Source organism: Ambystoma mexicanum, chromosome 8 (assembly GCF_040938575.1).
Source record: "Ambystoma mexicanum isolate Mex_15411 chromosome 8, UKY_AmexF1_1, whole genome shotgun sequence".
Lineage (NCBI taxonomy): Eukaryota > Metazoa > Chordata > Amphibia > Caudata > Ambystomatidae > Ambystoma > Ambystoma mexicanum.
In genome coordinates, this window is record NC_090929.1 from 85,514,100 (window position 1) to 85,535,530 (window position 21,431).

General features: G+C 45.4%; 1 protein-coding gene across 1 annotated transcript in view; it reads right to left on the reverse strand.

Annotated features, from left to right (window-relative positions):
• The window catches only part of LOC138473534 (uncharacterized), a 46,020-nt gene that overhangs the window by 18,778 nt on the left and 5,811 nt on the right, over positions 1 to 21,431 (reverse strand). The window contains exon 2 of the mRNA XM_069612141.1: positions 3,966 to 4,059. The gene's annotated coding sequence lies outside the window, so the exon portion shown is untranslated. The remainder of the gene's footprint in view (positions 1 to 3,965; positions 4,060 to 21,431) is intronic.

A 21,431-nucleotide genomic window follows, 5' to 3' on the forward strand; every position in this document is an offset into this window, starting at 1 on the left:
GTCCAAGATTAGGAGAGCCTAGCGTCAAAACCAATAGGGACACAGCAACAGCAATCCATATAAGCAGAGTAGGGGAACCAAGCTGCACCTCACTGAAGAGGCCCAGCAAAGCCGAAAAAACATGACTGGGCTTGCTTGTGTTTCCGTGCAGAGGGGACCTGGCCTAGCAGCTCGGGCTAGGCTGCTACCATTGGTGTCAGTACCTGACTGATTTGCATATGGCTGGACCCCATTTTCAATGGCACAGACGGGCTAGAAAACGGTGGTGTGGAAGTTTGCCCTGTCACGATCCACTTCCTAAAACCCCCCCGGCAGGTCCATGGGCCAGGAGGGGTCTCGGCTCGAGCCCCCAACAATTTTAGGCATCCTTTGCCTAGGCCCTCTTGTGGCCAGTCCTTGCGCCTTTGGCGCCAGGCTCATACTTAATGAAGACTTGTGCTTGGGGACTACTTTATTTCAGTGCCAGTCAACATGGAGGCATCCACATAGCTTGGCTCCTTGGAACCAAGCTATGCGGTATAGTGTTTTGGGTGTGGTAGCCTAGGGACTATTTTACCTGGACTACTTTCTTGATGCTATTTAAACCACACCCGACTTGGACTTTGCAATCCTGCAACGTGACGCTCATCGTGTTCAGCTGCATCTGCGAACCTCGGAAGAACAGCATCTGAAAAACAAAAGGACATTGTTAATAGCAGCAGCTTACCTGTGATTCCACCGCAAGCTGCCCTCCGCTCCTGCAACCAGCATCCAAGGAACACTGAGCCTCCCGGACCGTCGGATCTGCAAAAAGGAGAGAAAAAGGACATTAGACATTTTACAATTGTGCCGGCAGCTTACCTCACGAGTCTCCCATCGACCAGCATCGCCTTGGGACTTCTTGCTCTGGGTGAGCACTGCAACCTACGGGAACAAAAGACAACAGGTTAGCAAAGGCAAGGCATCATAGCGCTGCACATAGTGCCTACTTACCGCATCAAGGCGCTCTCAAGGCACCATCACCTGCTGGCGAGTCCCAATTCAGCCAACGTTCCACAGCGAACTTCCGCGCACCTAAGGAGAGAGAAAAGACATTATTTAAATCCAAGAAAGGCATACAGTATAACAGTAATAGGACCTCCCTGAAAGACTCTAAAGGGCCTGCATCAGTGAAGTAACTAGATCGCACTCTCCCACAAAGGACAACGCGCCCCTGCCAAGAAGACAGGATGGAGAGCACGCCAAAACCCATAACAAGGTGAGGAAAGGTCCGGGGAGGGGCTTCGGGCATACGGGGTGTTGAGAGGCTCTTACCACAGTTGCCCAGTCTTGAACATTGACCACCTGTTTTCCAGGCAGAACTTCTCCGCTGATTATACCTGGGAGCGGCTGAGAAGGGCACCAGAGTCCCCACAGCTGGGTGGCGTCCCCGTGAATACCAGGTGAGCATAACAGAACGCGAAGCCTGCTAAACCAATCCACCTGGGTGCCATGGAAACCTCAGAATTAGACCAATTGGCCCAATTGTTGGGAGAACTTCGTGCAGAGGTTCACTCTGCCAGACAGGAGACTAACGCTCTCCGGAGAGACTTATTGGTGACTAAAGAGCGTACCGAAGATATCAGCAGGCAAGTCTTGCAATCACAAGCGGGTTAGAAGCCTGTACCTGGGAACAACCCACCGATGCAAAATCCTAGCATGTCATCCACTGTTTCTACTCCGGTACAAGTTGTGTTACCATGTACAGTTCCTTTAGCACCACCGGAGAGGATTGCTGGTGATCCACGAAAATATGCAGCTTTCATGAATCACTGTCGCTTTCTTTGCAGGCCGGGAGCATTCCCAAATGAACAAGCCCGGGTAGCCTTTGTTTTATCATATCTAAGTGGCAGCGCCGCAGATTGGTCGGTACCATTGGTGTCCCATGATGATCCTTTATTACATAACTTTGGGGACTTTCAGAGGGAAATGGAAAAACTCTTTGCTCGCCATACCCGAGAACAAGCTGTGGAAAATGAACTCCTTTCCCTCCGACAGGGGAATCAGGATTTGTTAACGTACATCGCTACTTTCAACCGATTGGCTGCTGAAGCTAGGTGGCTTAAAAACAAAAGAACCACATTGTTTCATCGGGGCTTACGAGGTGAATTAAAAGACGTTCTAGCTAAAGTGGTTAATCCTCCCAGAGATTGTTCTGAATTCATAGACTTGGTTGTGCAACTGAACCACCAGTTGCAAGACCGAAAAGCAGACCGTTCTAAAATGGACCCTCGGCCAGTGTACGTTCGACCTAGAGACAATGTAACTCGAGTACAAGAAAATACTGTGGAGCCCATGCAAATCGGAGGGGTACGACCCCCGCTAACAAAACAAGAGCGAGATAAAAGGAGACAACAACAACTATGTCTGTACTGCGGGAAGTCAGGGCATTTCTTGAAGGACTGCCCAGTGAAACCTCAGAGGAAGATTGTTGGAGCCACGGAAAAAGATGAAGAGAAGGAGTATCAGTCTGGAAACTACCCAGCTCGGCAAACGTAGAGGTCAGTTTGTCGAGTGAGGGAAAAGAGCCACCGACCTCACACTTTGCAATTCCGGTGATCTTAATTAATAACCAACTTTCGTAAAGAATGCATGCCATTGAAGCATACATCAACAGCGGAGCAGTTGGGAATTATATAGATCAGGACCTGGCTGCAGAGATGGGGCTTCCCCTGTGTTCCAAGCCGACTACAGACAAGGTAAACACGGTGGATGGGACAGAAATCGCTTCCGGACCTGTAACCCAGCGCATAGCCGAGATAACCTTGCTGTGTCAGGATGGACATCGGGAACTTATTTCGTTCAATCTCATCAAGGCACCTCAATTCCGGCTCATACTAGGGATGCCATGGTTAGTTGCTCACCACCCTTTGATTGACTGGCGGGCAAGAAAATTAGGCACACTGAAAGGCGCAGGAAAACCCCACACACTGGACTAGGGTATTAGTCTAACACAATATACAGAAACAATTGTCCAGAGGTTGTTTTTTATTTTTAAAGGTATCAAAAATGTATTTATTGGGATACATTATTTTCCAAAAATGAATTGATAATTAATTAATACACAGACATTAAATTACATTAACATTGCAGGGGAGCATAAGATACCAGATAATAAAAACCTAACATCACCATCATGAACAGTCAAACCATCATTTGCAACTCAAATCAATCAACCTCATTCACTCACAGTAAAAAATGTGGACTAAAACTTTTAGTGCAATTCATATGTGGTAGCATTTCATAAATTAGTCCCACATAGTCTTAAATATTTCATTTTATCCACATAGAATGTGTATCAGCACAACCATTAACCAAAAATGTGCTCTATTCCACGGAGTGGGTATGTTCAACAGAAAATGATAAATCCCATCCCCGGATGTTCTTCTCTACCGGTTTCGACGTTTTGAAAAATAATTGGAATAACGTCTTCCTCAGGAGAAACAATTGATACAATATTATCACTGTAAAAGACACAAGGATACAACAATTATATGCAGGAATCTACTGCCTGTACTGGCTGGCTCAAGCTACCAACATGCAATTGTTTATACCATTAGTTACATTTTTAAAATACATAAGAGGCACCATGTAGTGGCAAATCCCAAGGTGTCCCTGTTGTTCCTGAGTATCTAAAAAGGGGGTTTGTGGAACCCTAAAACCAAAGCAGACCACTGTGTCACAAGTGGAATTACACCACCACCGTATGAAGAACCAGAAGTACCAAAAGCCCAACACAGAGGTCAAGGGGCCAGACTGACCTGACTCACAATATCATACACTCTAATTGGTCAAACCCGTTAAGTGTGACTCAAAGAAATTCAACAGGATTTCATAAATCTGAAATGACATGTTAACCATCATAAATTGAAGAGCCATGAGTTCAGTGCTGCCTGAGGGCATTGGAAAAAGCCAATGCACTTAAGTGTGAGTGACCCGCCACTCACCTCGAAAAACAGGACTGGAATTATTCCACTGGTCGGACAACTGTTGCCGATGTTGGTGTTGACTCAGCACAAGTGAATTGAATTTCAGTTGAATCTGTCCGGGAAAAAAACAAAAAAACAGGAGGGGTAGGTTGGTTAACTCAATTTCATGGGGTCATACTGTTGTTCATAAAGAGACCCTGTGTTCACTTAAAAATGCTGAAGTGGTTATAAATTGCACTTTTGGGTAATTATGTTCACATTTAAGTTAGTTTAGTTGGGCAAGTATAGGTATTTTGTCCCTTATACTGACAATCCCCACGATTCAGATTGTACCATTTAACGTTGGGAGCGTCCGTGTTTATGTTGGGAAAGGGGCATTGGTGTTTAGAATGGTGTACAAGTTCTATTTAGAAAATATATTGACCATTTGACTAAAAATGCCAGTGATCTAAATTGCACTGCTTATAAGAGTGAACACCCACGTTTGCAATGGAAAGCACATTTCACGTTAACGCGGAGTACATAATGTGAATACGGACACACACGTTGCAGCAGGGGTTGAATACTGCTAAGGTTGCTCGAATAAAGCCCAGAAAGCTCACGCTGTTATACATGATATTTACATCGCACAAATGCATGTACTTACAACTGAAGCCTGTTGAAGGTGGCCGTTCGTGCTGCCGGAAGCATATTCCAATCTGAATCTGCCGTTATGTAGGCAGTCACCTGCGGAAATCGGAACCGAGGTCTCATCAAGGAGTTTCCCAAGTCATAACGCGGTGGGCCAATTGCATTTAAACATTAAATGCGTGACGTAAAAGGAGGCTCCTTCAGTGATCATATGATTGCTGGGGAAGCCTGTCATGTGGTTCGGGACCATGCAAGTCTTAAAGGCACCGTATAGATGTAACACTGCGTTCGAGAAAGCGCCTTTTTTTGAGTTAACTGCATTTATGAACACATGCTTCTATTTCGAACCCAAAACTATTAGCGGAACACAGGCTATAATAATGTTTAAGAGGAGCACTATTGGTGTTTGAGTCACAATATACTAAGCCACAGTTGCTGTATGTTGTGAAAGAACATGCAAATTATTCGTTTTTATTGTGATTATTAGTTATTGTTACTAAACCAATATATTATTAATTATTGTTAGTAAACCAATAGAGATCATAATTGGCTGGAACAACATTGTTGTTGTAGTGCGTCCCAAAGGCCAAGCAGTTATAACAGATGCATAATATATATGGCATGACAAGGAGGGGATGGTATCAACGTGAATTGAACTCCCAAGGTTCCATCGTGTTAAATCCTTTATCTAATGTTTTAAGATTGAAAATCCACAGTTGTTCTTTGTATGACAACTTGTTCTTGGTCTGAATAAGTCCACTGGTAACGATTTTCTCGACACAGAACCACGTAAGATCTTCTACATTATGGCCCGTCTCCACAAAATGAAGAACCATAGGGGCATTAAGGTTGCGGGTTCGACTTTTTGAACGATGTTCGTTGATACAAACATGTACCTCTCCTGAGGTTTTTCCTATATAGAATTTGTTACAAGGGCATTGGACCGCATATACCACATTTTTGCTTTTACAAGTGGTAAAAGTCCTTAAGTCCCATGTTTTTCCTTCTCCCACAAATGTGGTCATTTTCCTTGAATATTTACAGGCTGTACACGAAGTACAAGGATAGTGTCCCACCACTGGGTTCAAATTAATGTCTCTAATAAGGTGACATTTTGGTGGAAGTCGGTTAGCACGGGTTAGTTTTTGTCTCACGTTTTTACCTTTCTTAAAGGCAAAGAGCGGTTTTGGCAATTTCATACCTGTCGAATTGAGGATTCTCCAGTTTTTCAGGATAATACCTTTAATCGCCTGACTGTGCTGGCAAAAGGTAGAAACGCACACCAGTTGTTCTTGGTCTAAAGTCCTGATTTTCGGACTTAAGAGTGCTTCACGATTCGTATATCGTACTCGCTTTCTGGATTGTCTAACCAATTTCTTGGGGTATCCTCGTTCAATGAGCCTAGTTTCCATGACCTCTGCATGTTTGTTAAAGTTTGCCACATTTGAGCAATTGCGTCGGAGTCGTAGGAACATGCCATGTGGGAGATTCTGTAATAAGCTTTTAGGATGTTGGCTGAAAAATTGCAGTGTGGTGTTTCTTTCCGTTGGTTTCCTAAATAGCTCCAATTGTATATGGCCCGATTCATTGTAAATGGAGAGATCTAAGAACGAGATTCTCGTGGTGGAAAATTCGAAAGTAAAGTGTAAGTCATCATCCATTTCATTAAGCCAATTCACAAATTGGAGAAGTTTGTCCGCATTACCTTCCCAAACTAATAAGATGTCATCAATATATCTTCGATATAGCTTAATCTGTTGAAAAAAAGGATTACTGTCGTGTAACACTTTCTTTTCTTCAAAAAAGGCCATAAAAATAATAGCCAAATTGGGGGCAAATGTACAGCCCATTGCAGTTCCCTTGCTCTGCAGAAAAAAGGTTTCGTTAAATTTAAAGAAGCTATTTGCCAAGCCCAAATCTGCAGCTTGACACAAAAATTGAGTTGCCACGTTATGTGGTAAAGGACGCCTATCCAACATAATTCGTAGGCTGTTGACCACTTTATCCTGTGGGATGTTAGTGTAAAGGGCTTCTATGTCAATGGTGACAAGAATTTGTTTGGTGGAATCAAATGTCAACCCTTTCAACAAGTTGATAACATCTCTAGAATCCAGTAGGAATGTTGGTGTTGCCATTGCCAGAGGCTTAATGAAAAAATCTATATATTTTGACAGGGGCTCAAAAATGGAGCCACACCCGGATACAATGGGGCGTCCAGGTGGTTGGTTGGTGTTTTTATGGATTTTAGGGATTATGTAGAACAAGGTAATACACTCATCAGAATGATTAATAAATTCAAACTCTTTTATGGAAAGATAACCTTCCCATTGAGCTTTTTCACTGAGAGCCAATATTTTTTCTTTTATTGCCAATGTGGGGTCTCCATTGATTTTCAAATAATGACCTGGAATAGCCAGCAGTCTTTGTACTTCTTGGTCATATAGATTGGCATCCCAAACTACAATGCCAACGACTTTATCGGCCGCTTTAATCACTATGGATGGATCATTGGACAAGGTAGCTATGGTCTGAAATTCGGCCAAACTAAGATTTGGTCCACCATTGTTCCTTGCAGATTGGATGGATTTTTCAAGTTCTTTAAGAACAATTTTTTCAAATGTCACCACTTCTACTGGGACCTCTGACGCGGTGGGAGTGAAAGAAGGTGGTTTAGCCAGTCCTGATAGATTGTTCTCCATTGGATCATCTTTGTCTGCAAAGTTAGCCTTCAGTCTGATTTTCCTCAGAAAATCTTTAACCTCACTCGTCAGAGTCATTGCACTAGCTGTTTGTGTAGGTACAAATAAGAGTCTCCGTTTAAGGATAGATATCTCAGGTTCGGTTAGTATCCGTGATGATAAATTAAATACTGGTGATGGGTCTTCTACCAGCGATACACCCGATTCCGCGTTGGGAATTCTCTGTGGGATGGTCCTTGTAGCGGGGCATTCTGCATTTGCATATTGCGGGTTGCCCTGCCTTGTGGAAAACTTATGCGGCCTCTCCGGCCGCCCCTTCCTCGAAAAGGGTGGTCTCCCATATTGGAGTTAGGGGCTTCCTCATTGCTAGAATTATTAGAGCAAGTATCTGAAAACATTGACCCATCTTTTTCTACCTGAGTCTTGGTTATGATTATTATTCTGTTTCCAGAAAATCTGAGGGTTGAAATCATCTGCCAAGTATGGATATACCAATTCCTTCTTAAATTGAGAAATATCTTTCTTCAATTTATTTTTGTTTTTTAATAGTTACATTTTTGAATTCTTGGAAAGTTTTCTCTATTGATTCAAGTTTTTGTTTGGTTTCAGTTATCAACACATTACTCAAAAAGTGTTTTTCTTTCTCCACTAGTGCTTCTTTAATTATATTACTTACCCTTTCAGCTGTAGTTATTGTGAGTTCTAATAAATCTCTACTACACTTAGGTGCCACCTGACTAAATGCCACCTTGTACTCTGTGTCATCTAAGAATAAGCAATGGATAATTTTTACTTGGAGCCCTTGTGGTATTATACTGGACTTTAGATATTCTTTTAGTACATGCCCATGCATTTCGGTACGGAATTGTTTTTTCTTAAGTCTAAGCAGTGCTTCAGATGAAGTACTGCTATCTGGGTTGGGTAATTCTAGATTTTCAAAAAATGACGGGCCTTCAATAAGTTCAGCTATCTGAGCCTCTGTGAAAGAAATGGTATCTGATTCCGCCATGGCGTGGATTAATCCCACAACAAGTACTACAGTGTAAACTCTGGAACAACAATTAAATAAATTCGCCCCTCACAACAAGGGAACTTACACTCAAATTAACTGACCGAACTAACACCTGCACAGCCAAGGGCTAAATATAAGCACACTGAAAGGCGCAGGAAAACCCCACACACTGGACTAGGGTATTAGTGTAACACAATATACAGAAAAAATTGTCCAGAGGTTGTGTTTTATTTTTAAAGGTATCAAAAATGTATTTATTGTGATACATTATTTTCCAAAAATGAATTGATCATTAATTAATACACAGACATTAAATTACATTAACATTGCAGGGGAGCATAAGACACCAGATAATAAAAACCTAACATCACCATCATTCATCAACAGTCAAACCATCATTTGCAACTCAAATCAATCAACCTCATTCACTCACAGTAAAAAATTTGGACTAAAACTTTTAGTGCAATCCATATGTGGTAGCATTTCATAAATTAGCCCCACATAGTCTTAAATATTTCATTTTATCCACATAGAATGTGAATCAGCACAACCATTAACCAAAAATGTGCTCTATTCCACAGAGTGGGTATGTTCAACAGAAAATGATAAATCGCATCCCCGGATGTTCTTCTCTACCGGTTTCGACGTTTTGAAAAATAAATGGAATAACGTCTTCGTTAGGAGAAACAATTGATACAATATTATCACTGTAAAAGACACAAGGATACATCAATTATATGCAGGAATCTACTGCCTGTACTGGCTGGCTCAAGCTACCAACATGCAATTGTTTAGAAGAAACTTAAGAAAATTAACCTTTCCCAGCGACTGCTCTCCAGCCTGGTATTACCAAGAACAGAAACCTGCTTTCAGTATCTCTACGACTCCTGAAGTGGCAACTTTGGGAGTGACTAGTACCTTGCCTGAGGAATACCACGATTTCCAGGATGTATTCCAGAAGGACCAAGCAAACACGCTGCCACCGCACAAGCCCTATGACTGCCAGATCGACCTTGTTCCTGGGGCTCAAGTATTTTAGTGTACTCAACTTCAAAACAGGATCATATCAAGCACGTCCGTTGAGTCCTCTCCAAGCTCCGGGAACATCTTTTATATGCAAAGCTGGAGAAGTGCTTTTTTCACGTCACCGAAGTTGAGTTTCTGGGTTTTATTCTTACTCCAGGATGCATCAGAATGGACCTGCATAAAGTGGACGCCGTTTTGAAATGGGCAACACCAACATCAGTAAAAGGGGTACAGAGCATGTTGGGCTTTGCGAATTGCTATCGCCGGTTCATACCAGACTTCTCAAAGGTCGTACACCCGATCACCATATTGCTAAGAAAAAATAACAAGAAAATGTGCCTGGCCCGAAGAAGCCGAGAAAGCTTTTCAGAAACTCCAGAAAAGGTTCACCTCCGTGCCAATCCTGCGACATCCTCGCCCAGATCTTTCTTATATCGTGGAAACAGACACTGCCAGCATAGCGATGGGAGCTGTCCTCTCACAAGGAGACCCAGTAACAGGCCAGCTACATCCAGTGGCCTTTTGGTAGAAGAAATTCTCTCCCCCGGAGATGGATTATGCCATCACGGACAAAGAACTCTTGGTGATCAAATCTGCCTTTAAGGCCTGGCGGCACTACCTTCTGGGGGCTAGACACACCATTACAGTTATCAAGGACCACCGAAACCTGCAATACCTTAAGACAGCTAAGGCCCAGTCTTCACGCCAATTGCGGTGGGCCCTTTTCTTTGCCGAATATGACTATGTCATCACTTTTCGACCAGGGGTCAAGAATGGAAAAGCTGACGCACTCTCTCGTACAGGCACTAATGACTGGGTATATATGCTCCCAGATCCAGTCCCCATCATACCGGAAGACAAGCTCTTGGGCCTCACTACGGCCTTAACCCAAGTTGAACTGAGAGATAAGATTCAACGAACCATGAACCCGGATGCCTTCCTCGCATGGCAAGCGCAAGGAGAACAATATTCCATCAAAGATCACTTACCCTTTTTTAAGGATCGGTTGTATGTACCCACCAAAGACTTACAACATCAAATTGTTTCAGGTTATCATGATTCCCTGATCGAAGGGCACCCTGGAATCACCAAGACCCTAGCCAAGGTAAAACAGAATTTCTGGTGGCCTGCCTGGCGTAAAGATGTCATCCAATATGTTCAGTCCTACGGGGTCTGTGCGCAAAACAAGTCGCAAAAACAAAAACCACCCAGTCTTCTGCAACCTTTGGACATTCCTCCCGCTCCTTGGCACACTCTTTCCCTCGACTTCATCACTGACCTACCTCCCAGTCAAGGGCTTAACACCATCCTGGTAGTCGTGGACTTTTTCTCAAAGATGACGAACTTTATTCCACTCAAAGGCCTCCCTGACGCACCTACTCTAGCTAAAGTGTTCCTGGATGGTATTGTAAAACTACATGGCTTCCCATCAGTCCTGATCTCCGATCGAGGTAGCCAGTTCATCTCCAACTTCTGGAAAAAATGTTGTGCAATGGCACAAATTGACGTCCGGCTATCCACTAGCCATCACCCCCAAACGGACGGTCAGACTGAGAGGACCAACCAGACTCTCGAACAATACCTATGGTGCATGTTACACCATGAACTAAGAGACTGGAAAGATTTGTTATGGATAGCCCAGTACGCATATAACATCTCCTTGCACTCCAGTACCGGACAAACACCCTTTTATACCCTTTATGCTAGACACCCACGTACCTCAGAACTAGATGTCCCAACAAGTTTGGAAATGCCAGCAGTAAAAACTCTTCACACCAATATCACTCAGGCTTTCAAAAAGGCCAAAGAACATCTTATTTTCACCAAAGAAAAACAAAAGCAATTTGCCGACCAACACCGGAAAAGGGCCCCAGACTATCAGGTAGGAGACAAGGTTTGACTGGCTTCCAAGTTTGTACCCATCAAGGGAGCCCAGACTTTTCAACCCAGGTACTTAGGACCTTACACCATCAAGGCAATTATCAATCCAGCGGCCGTCAAACTAGACTTACCACCTAACCTACAGATTCACCCAGTATTTCATGTGTCCCTATTAAAACCAATGCAGCCAGGTACACGGATTGGGACACCACCAAAACCCATACTTATTGATGGAGAACCAGAATTCGAAGTCAGAAGCATCTTGGATTCCAAGTATTCGAGGGGAAGGCTATACTACCTAGTTGATTGGAAAGGATTTGGACCCCAAGACAGATCCTGGGAATCCTGTGAAAACATTCATGCGCCACGACTGATCAGAACATATCATCGCAACTTTCCAACTAAACCAGGGCCGGACAGAAGGAACACCTTGAGTGGGGCCTTGGGGGGGAGTGCTGTCAAGACCCACTTCCTAAAACCACCCCGGCAGGTCCATGGGCCAGGAGGGGTCTCGGCTCGGGCCCCCAACAAGCTTCGGCATCATTTGCCTAGGCCCTCTTGGGGCCAGTCCTGGCAACTTTGGTGACAGTCTCATACTTAATGAAGACTTGCGCTTGGGGACTACTTTATTTCAGTGCCAGTCAACATGGAGGCATCCACATTGCTTGGCTCCTTGGAACCAAGCTATGCGGTATAGTATTTTGGGTGTGGTAGCCTAGGGACTATTTTACCTGGACTACTTTCTTGATGCTATTTAAACCACACCCGACTTGGATAACACGCTTCGCGTTACTTTGCAATCCTGCAACGTGACGCTCATCGTGTTCAGCTGCATCTGCGAACCTCGGAAGAACAGCATCTGAAAAACAAATAGCAGCATTGTTGATAGCATTGTTGATAGCAGCAGCTTACCTGTGATTCCACCGCAAGCTGCCCTCTGCTCCTGCAACCAGCATCCAAGGAACACCGAGCCTCCCGGACCGTCGGATCTGCAAAAAGGATAGAAAAAGGACATTAGACATTTTACAATTGTGCCGGCAGCTTACCTCACGAGTCGCCCATCGACCAGCATCGCCTTGGGACTTCTTGCTTCGGGTGAGCACCGCAACCTACGGGACCAAAAGACAACAGGTTAGCAAAGGCAAGGCATCGTAACGCTGCGCATAGCGCCTACTTACCGCATCAAGGAGCTCTCGAAGCACCATCACCTGCCGGCGAGTCCTAATTCAGCCAACGTTCCACAGCGAACTTCCGCGCACGTAAGGAGAGAGAAAAGACATTATTTAAATCCAAGAAAGGCATACAGTATAACAGTAAGAAGACCTACCTGAAAGACTCTAAAAGGCCTGCATCAGTGAAGTAACTAGATCGCACTCGCCCACAAAGGACAACGCGCCCCTGCCAAGAAGGCAGGACGGATAGCACGCCAAAACCCATAACAAGGTGAGGAAAGGTCCGGGCGGGGCTGCGGGCATACAGGGTGTTGGGAGTCTCTTACCCCAGTTGCCCAGTCTTGAACATTGCCCACCTGTTTTCCAGGCAGAACTTCTTAGCTGATCATACCTGGGAGTGGCTGAGAAGGGCACCAGAGTCCCCACAGCTGGGTGGCGTCCCCGTGGATACCAGATGAGCGTAACATGCCCAGAGCAATGCCAGTGGTTCAGATTCATTCAAAACCTTCCACTCATTGGCCCTCATTACAACTCAGGCGTTAAGGGTTAACGCCACCGTTAACCCTTAACGCCTGATTCCCACCTTAACGCCTGCTTTTTGCAGGCGTTAAGTTACATGGTTCTAAGGCACCTTGGTGCTAATTACGGCACCGTAATTTACGGTGCCGTAATTAGCGCCTTCCCCACTCCCATTATGCCCTATGGGGCAAAAATGGGAATGGGGAAGGGAAAATGGGAAATGGGGATTTACCGCCCCACTCACCTTGTAATGGGGCGGTAAATCCGCCATCCACCATGGTGTAAACGGAGTTTACACCATGGTGGTAAAGTTGGTGCACTTAGCACCTCAGTTGTAATGAGGGCCATTGTGCTTGATTACACCCTGCCATTCTGTGAAGACTAGGCCTTTGTCCCGTAGTCTAGGTGTCTCAAATCTAGGTGTTTTAGTAACTGTCTGCCATTCTGCGAAGCCTAGGCCTTTCTTCCGTTGTCTAGGTGTATCAAATCTACATGCTTTAATCACTGCCTGCCATTCTGTGAAGACTAGGCACTCAGAGAGAATTATTAATACTGCTTGAGTGAGGTACAACTGTTAATACCAGCCTCTGACACATTGAGATAGAAATGTGAATATTAGCCTGAGCCACATTGGGATAGAACTGTGAATATTATTAGCTTGTACCACATTGAGATAGGACTGTGAATATTAGCCTGAGCCACATTGAGATAGAACTTTGAATATTAGCAGATGTCACACTCAGAGAGATAAGGTTAATATTGCCTTGACTCACATCTAGAGAGTGCCACATTGAGATAGGACTGTGAATACTAGCCTGCGACACACTCTTAGAGAATTGTTAATGTTGCCTTAAGTGACATTTGGAAGGGACTGTGACCATTAGCCTCTGCCACATTAAGATAGAATTGTGAATACTAGCCTGTGCCACATTGAGATAGGACTGTAAATATTAGCCTGAGCCACGTTGAAATAGAGACAGCCTTGTTTTGCTGAAACTAGATCAATCTAAGGAAAGATGTTGTCTAAATCTTGAAAGAATCAAAATGTAGTCATAGGCACCCCTCTGCGAGAATGAACATGGCCCATTGACATGTTCTTTGGGAAGGTACCCTCTCGAGAGTCCGCAGCCACACTTTAGCTCACTGTACTTTTCACAGATGGGAAATATCCATTTGCATATCAGTCTTTGTCCCGTTCTCATGAGCAGTCCAGCACCGAAATGCTATGGCAATTCCCTTCTGAACAAGAGTACCAACAGCAACCCCATACACAAGTTTCAGCCTTGAGCAAAAAGCGATGGCTGCAAACTCTCAAAGTGGGAAAAAAAACACAGAACAGGTTATCATGCCATGTTCTTTCTGGAGAGGGGTGCCTGCTACCTTTTTTGAAAAATATTTGCAAGGAACTTGGGGTTGGTCACCCTGAGTTACCTGGGGGAACCCAGACGTGGACTCCCTGCTCACTGTGCTCAGAGAGGCACAGCTCCGCCTCACTGATGAGGCCCAACAAGGCTGAAACACGTGTATGGGGTTGCTGTTGGTACTCTTGTTAAGAAAGGAATTGCCATAGCATTTCGGTGCTGGACTGCCCATGTGTGCCAGACAAAGACTGATATGCAAATGGGTATTTCCCATCTGTGAAAGGTACAGTGAGCAAAAAGCGATGGCTGCGAACTCTCAAAGTGGGGGAAAAACCACAGAACACGTTATCATGCCATGTTCTTTCTGGAGAGGGGCGCCTGCTACCTCTTTTGAAAAATGTTTGCAAGGAACTTGGGGTTGGTCACCCTGAGTTACCTGGGGGAACCCAGATGTGGACTCCCTGCTCACTGTGCTCAGAGAGGCACAGCTCCATCTCACTGATGAGGCCCAACAAGGCTGAAACACGTGTATGGGGTTGCTGTTGGTACTCTTCTTCAGAAAAGAGTTGCCATAGCATTTCTGTGCTGGACTGCCCATGTGGGCGGGACAAAGATTGACATGCAAATGTTATTTTGAATGGATTGTGTCCTCCCACGTATTCCTCATCTTAGATATTCGTATCTTCTAGCTTGCTGCTTCTGAGATTTTTTACTAGAGGGCGATGTGCTCAAGGCCGAAGCGCCAAATGTCCCTCGAGGGCCGCCATCGATCATCAATGTCATCTGTACTATAAAGGGCTCGAGCCGCGCCCGTTAGTCTCAGTTCCATTTTCCAGATAGCTTGCTTCATGACACGAAATTGGTGCCTCAGTGCTTTAATCATGATGTCTTCATCGCCGAATCTTTTCACGCCTAAAATTGGTTTTAAAAGATGTCAAAAATGCAGGAAGAAAATGTCGATCACCGACCCCCATCGAAATTGTCTCTGGTGCTTGGGCCCTGACCATCGGGTCGACGAGTGCGGTTCCTGTCAGGCGATGAGAAACAAGGCTCTGAAGGAACGTATAGATAAACTGGCGGTGGGGGAGGAATTCTCAAAGTTTTCTTTGAGAAAACTAAAGGGATCGAGGGAATCGGATGGGAAGTCTCGACATAGGTCGAGGAAATCGAGATCGAGACGTCGCTCGAGGAAATCTTCCTTGTCTTCGTCGAAAAAATCTAAGAAGAGGCAACACTGATCTCCTTTTTCCTCCTCCTCGTCAGCGGACACAAGAGTCATCCCCTACCGTTCCAAACATGATACCCCCGAGAAATGGGAGGCTTTCAGAACCTCCATGTTAAAAATGTTTGAGAATGGCCCAGACCCCCTCGAAAAAAACGCGTGGAGACCATACCCCTACTCACTCCAAAAGTGACAGAGGGAGATCAAAGATCAGACGCATGAGATCCGACGAAAAATCATCGAGGGTGTCATCGGAGGATATTTTCCCGACACCTAGTAAAAAATCAGACCTACCGGTGCATAAATCGGAGGTAACATTATGCAAGATGGTGTTGGGAACTCACCCACAATCGAAGCCCATGTCGAAGGCTACTTCGACGCATCCTTCGAAGGCTTTCTCGAAGCGGACCTCGAGGATGATGTTGACGCCTCCGTCGACGGCATCGAAGCTAGCGTCGATGACCTTCACGCCTTCAACACCATTATCGAGGCCATCGCTATTTCCAGCGCCGAAATCGACACCCTTGTCGAAGCCGAGATCGATGCTGGTCGAAAAAGTGTTCCAGCCTCAACCTAGACAAGATTTTTCCAGATCAATGTCTTCAATTTTTGAGGAACAAGCCTCTAAAGAGGATGTTACTCCGGCTGGAGTAAAATTACGAACTAGGGATGTCCCAGAAGAGTTAGTAGACCCTAATTCTAAAATGGCGATTTGTATGAATGCCTGCAGACAGCCAGTGGCCTGGATACCTCCCCTGAGGTAGATTTTGATAGACCCGACCCTGCAGACCATGCAGATGCGGGATACAGAAACTTAATGAATAGAGTAATTGAATTCATGGGATGCAATGCAAATTCCCTAAATTTTGACCAAGATGACATGACAGACATTCCTCAATGAAGGCCCAAAGAAGGACCCTATCCTCTCTTTCCATAGGGCATTACATAAAAGAGTTAGGGCCACAAGGGAGACCCCAGATTCTGGCCCAGTTATAAATAAAAAGTTTTTAGGGAAGTATAGACCTTCCTCAACTGACCCTGAATACCTATCAAAACATCCCTCGCCTGAGAGTTTAGTGGTGCAGGCGGTCACATCTATGAGACAGTCAGCCTACCCTTCGATCCCCCCAGATAGAGATGACAAAAGGATTGATGCCTGGGCCCGGAAAGCTTTTTCTTCGGGCAGTGTGGCATTAAAATCCACAAATGTGATTGCACTCTTGCAAGGTTCACAGACACCCTGTGGGAATGTATGACGGCAACGGCTGAACACATCCCTGAGGGCGAGGAACGGGAAGGTTTTCTCACAATTGTCAGAGATGGAAAGGAGGCTATGGGGGAATGCCTCCAATCGGGGCTGGACACTGCTGATAGCATAATCAGGTCCATGGCTTCTAGCACAGTCCTGCACAGATTCGCATGGCTGAGAAAATCGGCTTTTGCACCGGATGTGCAATCCAGATTACTCACTATGCCTTTTGGCGGCTTGAGGTTGTTTGGCAGCAAGGCAGACGAAAGTTTAGAAAAGCTGCAGACCTCAAAAGTGGCTGCTAAATCCCTTAGTGCCTCTACAAGACAACCTGAACTCAGGGTCATCTTCCTGGAGGGGTATTACTTCAGATGCTTGGGCACTGGAAACAGTGGCCCAGGGTTATTGCCTTCCTTTTCGACAAAGCCCCTGGGACCATCCACTGGGAGCAAACTCTGCCAAAATTCCAGACCCGCTCCTTGTGCAGGAGATTTTAACCCTGCTAGAGAAAGGTGCAATAGAACATGTACCTGTAGCGGAGAGGAACAAGGGTTGGTACTCCCCTTACTTTCTCATCCCAAAGAAGGACAGAGGATTGAGTCCCATTTTGGAGTTAAGAAACTTGAACAACTTACTCAGGAAGGACACGTTCAAAATGGTAACCCCTTATCAGATCCTTCAGGCTCTCCAACTCCAAGGCTAGGTGGTATCATTGGACCTTCAGAATGCTTACTTTCATGTGCCGATCCATCTCAAGCACAGGAAGTACCTGAGGTTCGCGATTGGCAATTCTCACTATCAGTTTCGAGTTCTGCCATTTGGGTTGACCTCCACCCCGAGGGTCTTTACCAAGCTGATGGCTCTGGTGGCAGCGAGTCTTAGCAGAGGGGGGATTCACCTATACCCTTACCTGGACGACTGGTTAATCAGGGCGAGTTCACCCGAACGAGCCCAGGAACATATAACCATGACCTGCCACTTCTTACACAGACTGGGCTTTTCCCTAAATTTCCAGAAGTAAAAAATGGTACCACTCCAAAAGTTCCAATTCATCGGAGCTATACTGGATACGTCCTTGGGAAAAGCCTCGCCTCCCGAGGAGAGAGCTCATCACATTCTGCAGATGGTAACAAAAGTTCCAGAATGCACAGCGTCTACTGGCCTTCGATTTCCTCAGGTTGCTCGGTCTCATGGCATCCTACATTTTTCTGGTGCCAGAGGCCAGATTGAGGATGAGATCCCTTCAATGGGCCCTCAAAACTCAATGGTCTCAGTTTTCAGGGAATATGTCAGATCGTTTGCAAGTCCCAGCCAGAGTGGCTCAGGATCTACTATGGTGGGCTTGCAAGGACAATATCCTCAAAGGAGAATCTTTTTGGCCACTATGGCCGGAGGTAATAGGAGTGACGGACTCCTCACTTACGGGGTGGGGAGCCCACACCAAATATCTTACAATCGGCGGTCGTTGGTCTCCGTCATAGTACAAACTGCAGATTAACCTTTTGGAGCTGAGGGCAATCAGACTAGCTCTGAAAGCCTTTCTGCCCTCTGTACAGGGAAAGAATGTCCTGATAATAACAGACAACACAGTGGCCATGTACTACCTCAACAAGAGAGGAGGCGTAGGATCACTACCATTGTGCAGGAAAGCAATGCAGCTCTGGTTCTGGGCAATACAAGAAGGAATATCTCTGTCGGCAGTTCACCTAGCCGGAGAGCAGAACATGGCGGTGGACGCTCTGAGCAGGCAGAGCACAGTGTCCCACGAGTGGGAACTAGCTCAAGAAGTCCTTCTAGAGGTCTCCGCCGTTTGGGGAACCCCTCAAGTGGATCTTTTCACAACCAGGATCAACCGAAAGTGCGATCAGTACTCTTTTCCCCAAGAGGAGCTCTAGGAGACACGTTCGTGGTGGACTGGGATTTTCCACTGCTGGAAGCGTTTCCTCCAGTCCCCGTGATTCCTCAAGTAATCAGGAGGTTGAGAAAGTTCAGGAAAACCATGATCCTAATTGCCCCGATTGGGCCAGGAGAACATGGTACCCGAACCTTCTAGACATGTCCTTTTGCCCTCCAATATGTCTTCCACAGAGAGAGGATCTCCTCTCACAGGAGGGAGGTCGGGTTCTCCATCCAGAGGTCTATACACTCAGCCTTCACGCTTGCCTTCTGAGAGGCTGAGATATAAGGATTGGGACCTCTCGGAATGACGTAATGAAGATTTTGCTTTCGGCCAAAAGGCCAGCAACAAAGTCCTTGAACCAGTGTCATTGGAACAAGTTCAGTAACTGGTGCAGGGACAAGAATGTGGATCCATTCCTATGTAATACTCCTATGGTGCTCTCTTTCCTGTTACATTTGGCCAATTTGGGACTCCAGGTTGGCACTATAAAGGGATACTTAGCGGCGCTATCTATTTTCAAGTGCTCCTCAGAAGAGGTATCCTATTTTAAAATGTCCTTGGTTATTCAATTCCTAAAAGGGCTGACAAATGTGTATCCTCCAACACCTTTTCAGGTACCCGTCTGGGATCTTAACGTAGTCCTAAAGTTCCTCACATGTATACCTTTTGAACCATTACATTCTTGCCCGTTAAAGCGTCTTACTTTGAAAACAATTCTGCTAGTGGCAATTACATCAGCCCGCAGGGTGAGTGAGTTGCAGGCGCTCTCTTGTAAGCCTCCTCACACCATTTTCAATAAGGACAAGGTTATCCTTAGAGTCAAACCCTATTTCTTACCGAAAATAGTCTGACTTCCACCTGTCACAGACAATTACTTTACCTTCTTTCTACCCTCCTCCAAATGCAAGTAAGGAGGAAGAAAGATTACACAAACTGGACCCTAAAAGGGCTCTCAGTTTCAATATCTCCAGATTAGCTAAATCTAGACAATCTGACCAGCTTGTTGTCGGATATATCGGGCACAAATTGGGTCTAGCGGTATCAAAACAAACGCTATCCAGATGGATAATCTTAGCAATCTCTGAATGTTATAAATTGGCTGGAAAAGAGCCCCCAGATGGACTAAGGGCTCATTCAACTAGGGGCATGGCAACTTCAACGGCTCTTCATAGGGGTGTCCCAGTGCAGTACATTTCTACCATGGCCACTTGGTCGTCCATGCATACCTTTGTGAAACATTATTGCCTGGATTCAACAATATTTCAAGGGGGTCTGTTTGCAAAAGCAGTCCTACACACAGTGCATGACTTAACTTTTTCTATCTGCACTCCCTCCTCCAAATGCATACTGCTATGAGAGCCTATCTAGGATGAGGAATAAGTGGGAGGACACAATCCATTCGAAGAACAAGTTGCTTACCAACTGTAACGTTGTTTCGATTGGATGTTCCTCCCACGTATTCCTCATCGATCCTCCCAGCCTACCCCACTGTACAGTTTACACCAGTTGCACTCTAAACTCCTACAGAGCCAAAGGTCAATAAAGCCTGGTCAACTGATGCGGCAAATAACATCATAAAAACAGAACTGAGGCTAACCGGGGCGGCTCGAGCCCTTTATAATATAGATGACGTTGATGAACGACGGCGGCCCTCGGGGGACATTTGACGCTTCGGCCTCGAGCACAGCGCCCTCAAGTGAAAAATTTCCAGAGCAGCAAGCCTGAAGATACGAATATCTAAGATGAGGAATACGTGGGAGGAACATCCAATCGAAAGAACGTTACAGTTGCTAAGTAACTTGTTCTTCCCATTTGTGAAAGGTACAGTGAGCAAAAAGCGATGGCTGCAAACTCTCAAAGTGGGAAAAAAACACAGAACAGTTTATCATGCAATGTTCTTTCTGGAGAGGGGTGCCTGCTACCTTTTTTGAAAAATGTTTGCAAGGAACTTGGGGTTGGTCACCCTGAGTTACCTGGGGGAACCCAGACGTGGACTCCCTGCTCACTGTGCTCAGAGAGGCACAGCTCCACCTCACTGATGAGGCCCAACAAGGCTGAAACACGTGTATGGGGTTGCTGTTGGTACTCTTGTTCAGAAAGGAATTGCCATAGCATTTTGGTGCTGACTGCCCGTGGGGGCGGGACAAAGACTGATATGCAAATGGATATTTCCCATCTGTGAAAGATACAGTGAGCAAAAAGCGATGGCTGCGAACTCTCAAAGTGGGAAAAAAACCCTCCTCACACGCCTCATACCTTAACTAAACAAAACTCTACCTCTTAAACCGCAGCAACTCGCACGCACTTCACTACACCGCAACAACAAACACACCACACAAAGCCTTACACAACAGCACACAAAGGAATCCGACTGGATACCACACCAAAAAGCTCAGCGAACAGCGTTAACTGAACTGAAGCTGCCAACAGCACATCACAGCTCCCTTGCTCTTTCTCCAGACGTTTTCCTACTAACGCGCTCCTAACCTACCCCCCTTTTCTTTCAGATCTGCCAGAGCTCCAGGGGACCACAGCAGTGGTGATAGTGCGTGGTATAAATATCCTTTAACATTAACAGAAATCTTCTCGGCTTCAGGCAAACCCTAAGCTGCAGCAAAAAGAGTTCTCCAAATAGGCCAAAAAAAGTCTTCATAAACCTAGCCTTTTTCAGTCCTTCCCAATTTTAGAAAACCAACCTATTGCGGATGCTTTCATGTTTGGTCCCCTCCCAGGCTTACTCGTGATTCTGCCTTCTGTAGGTTCCCTGGCACCCTCCCGGGCTTACTCGTGGCCAGCATAGATGGATTAGGTAT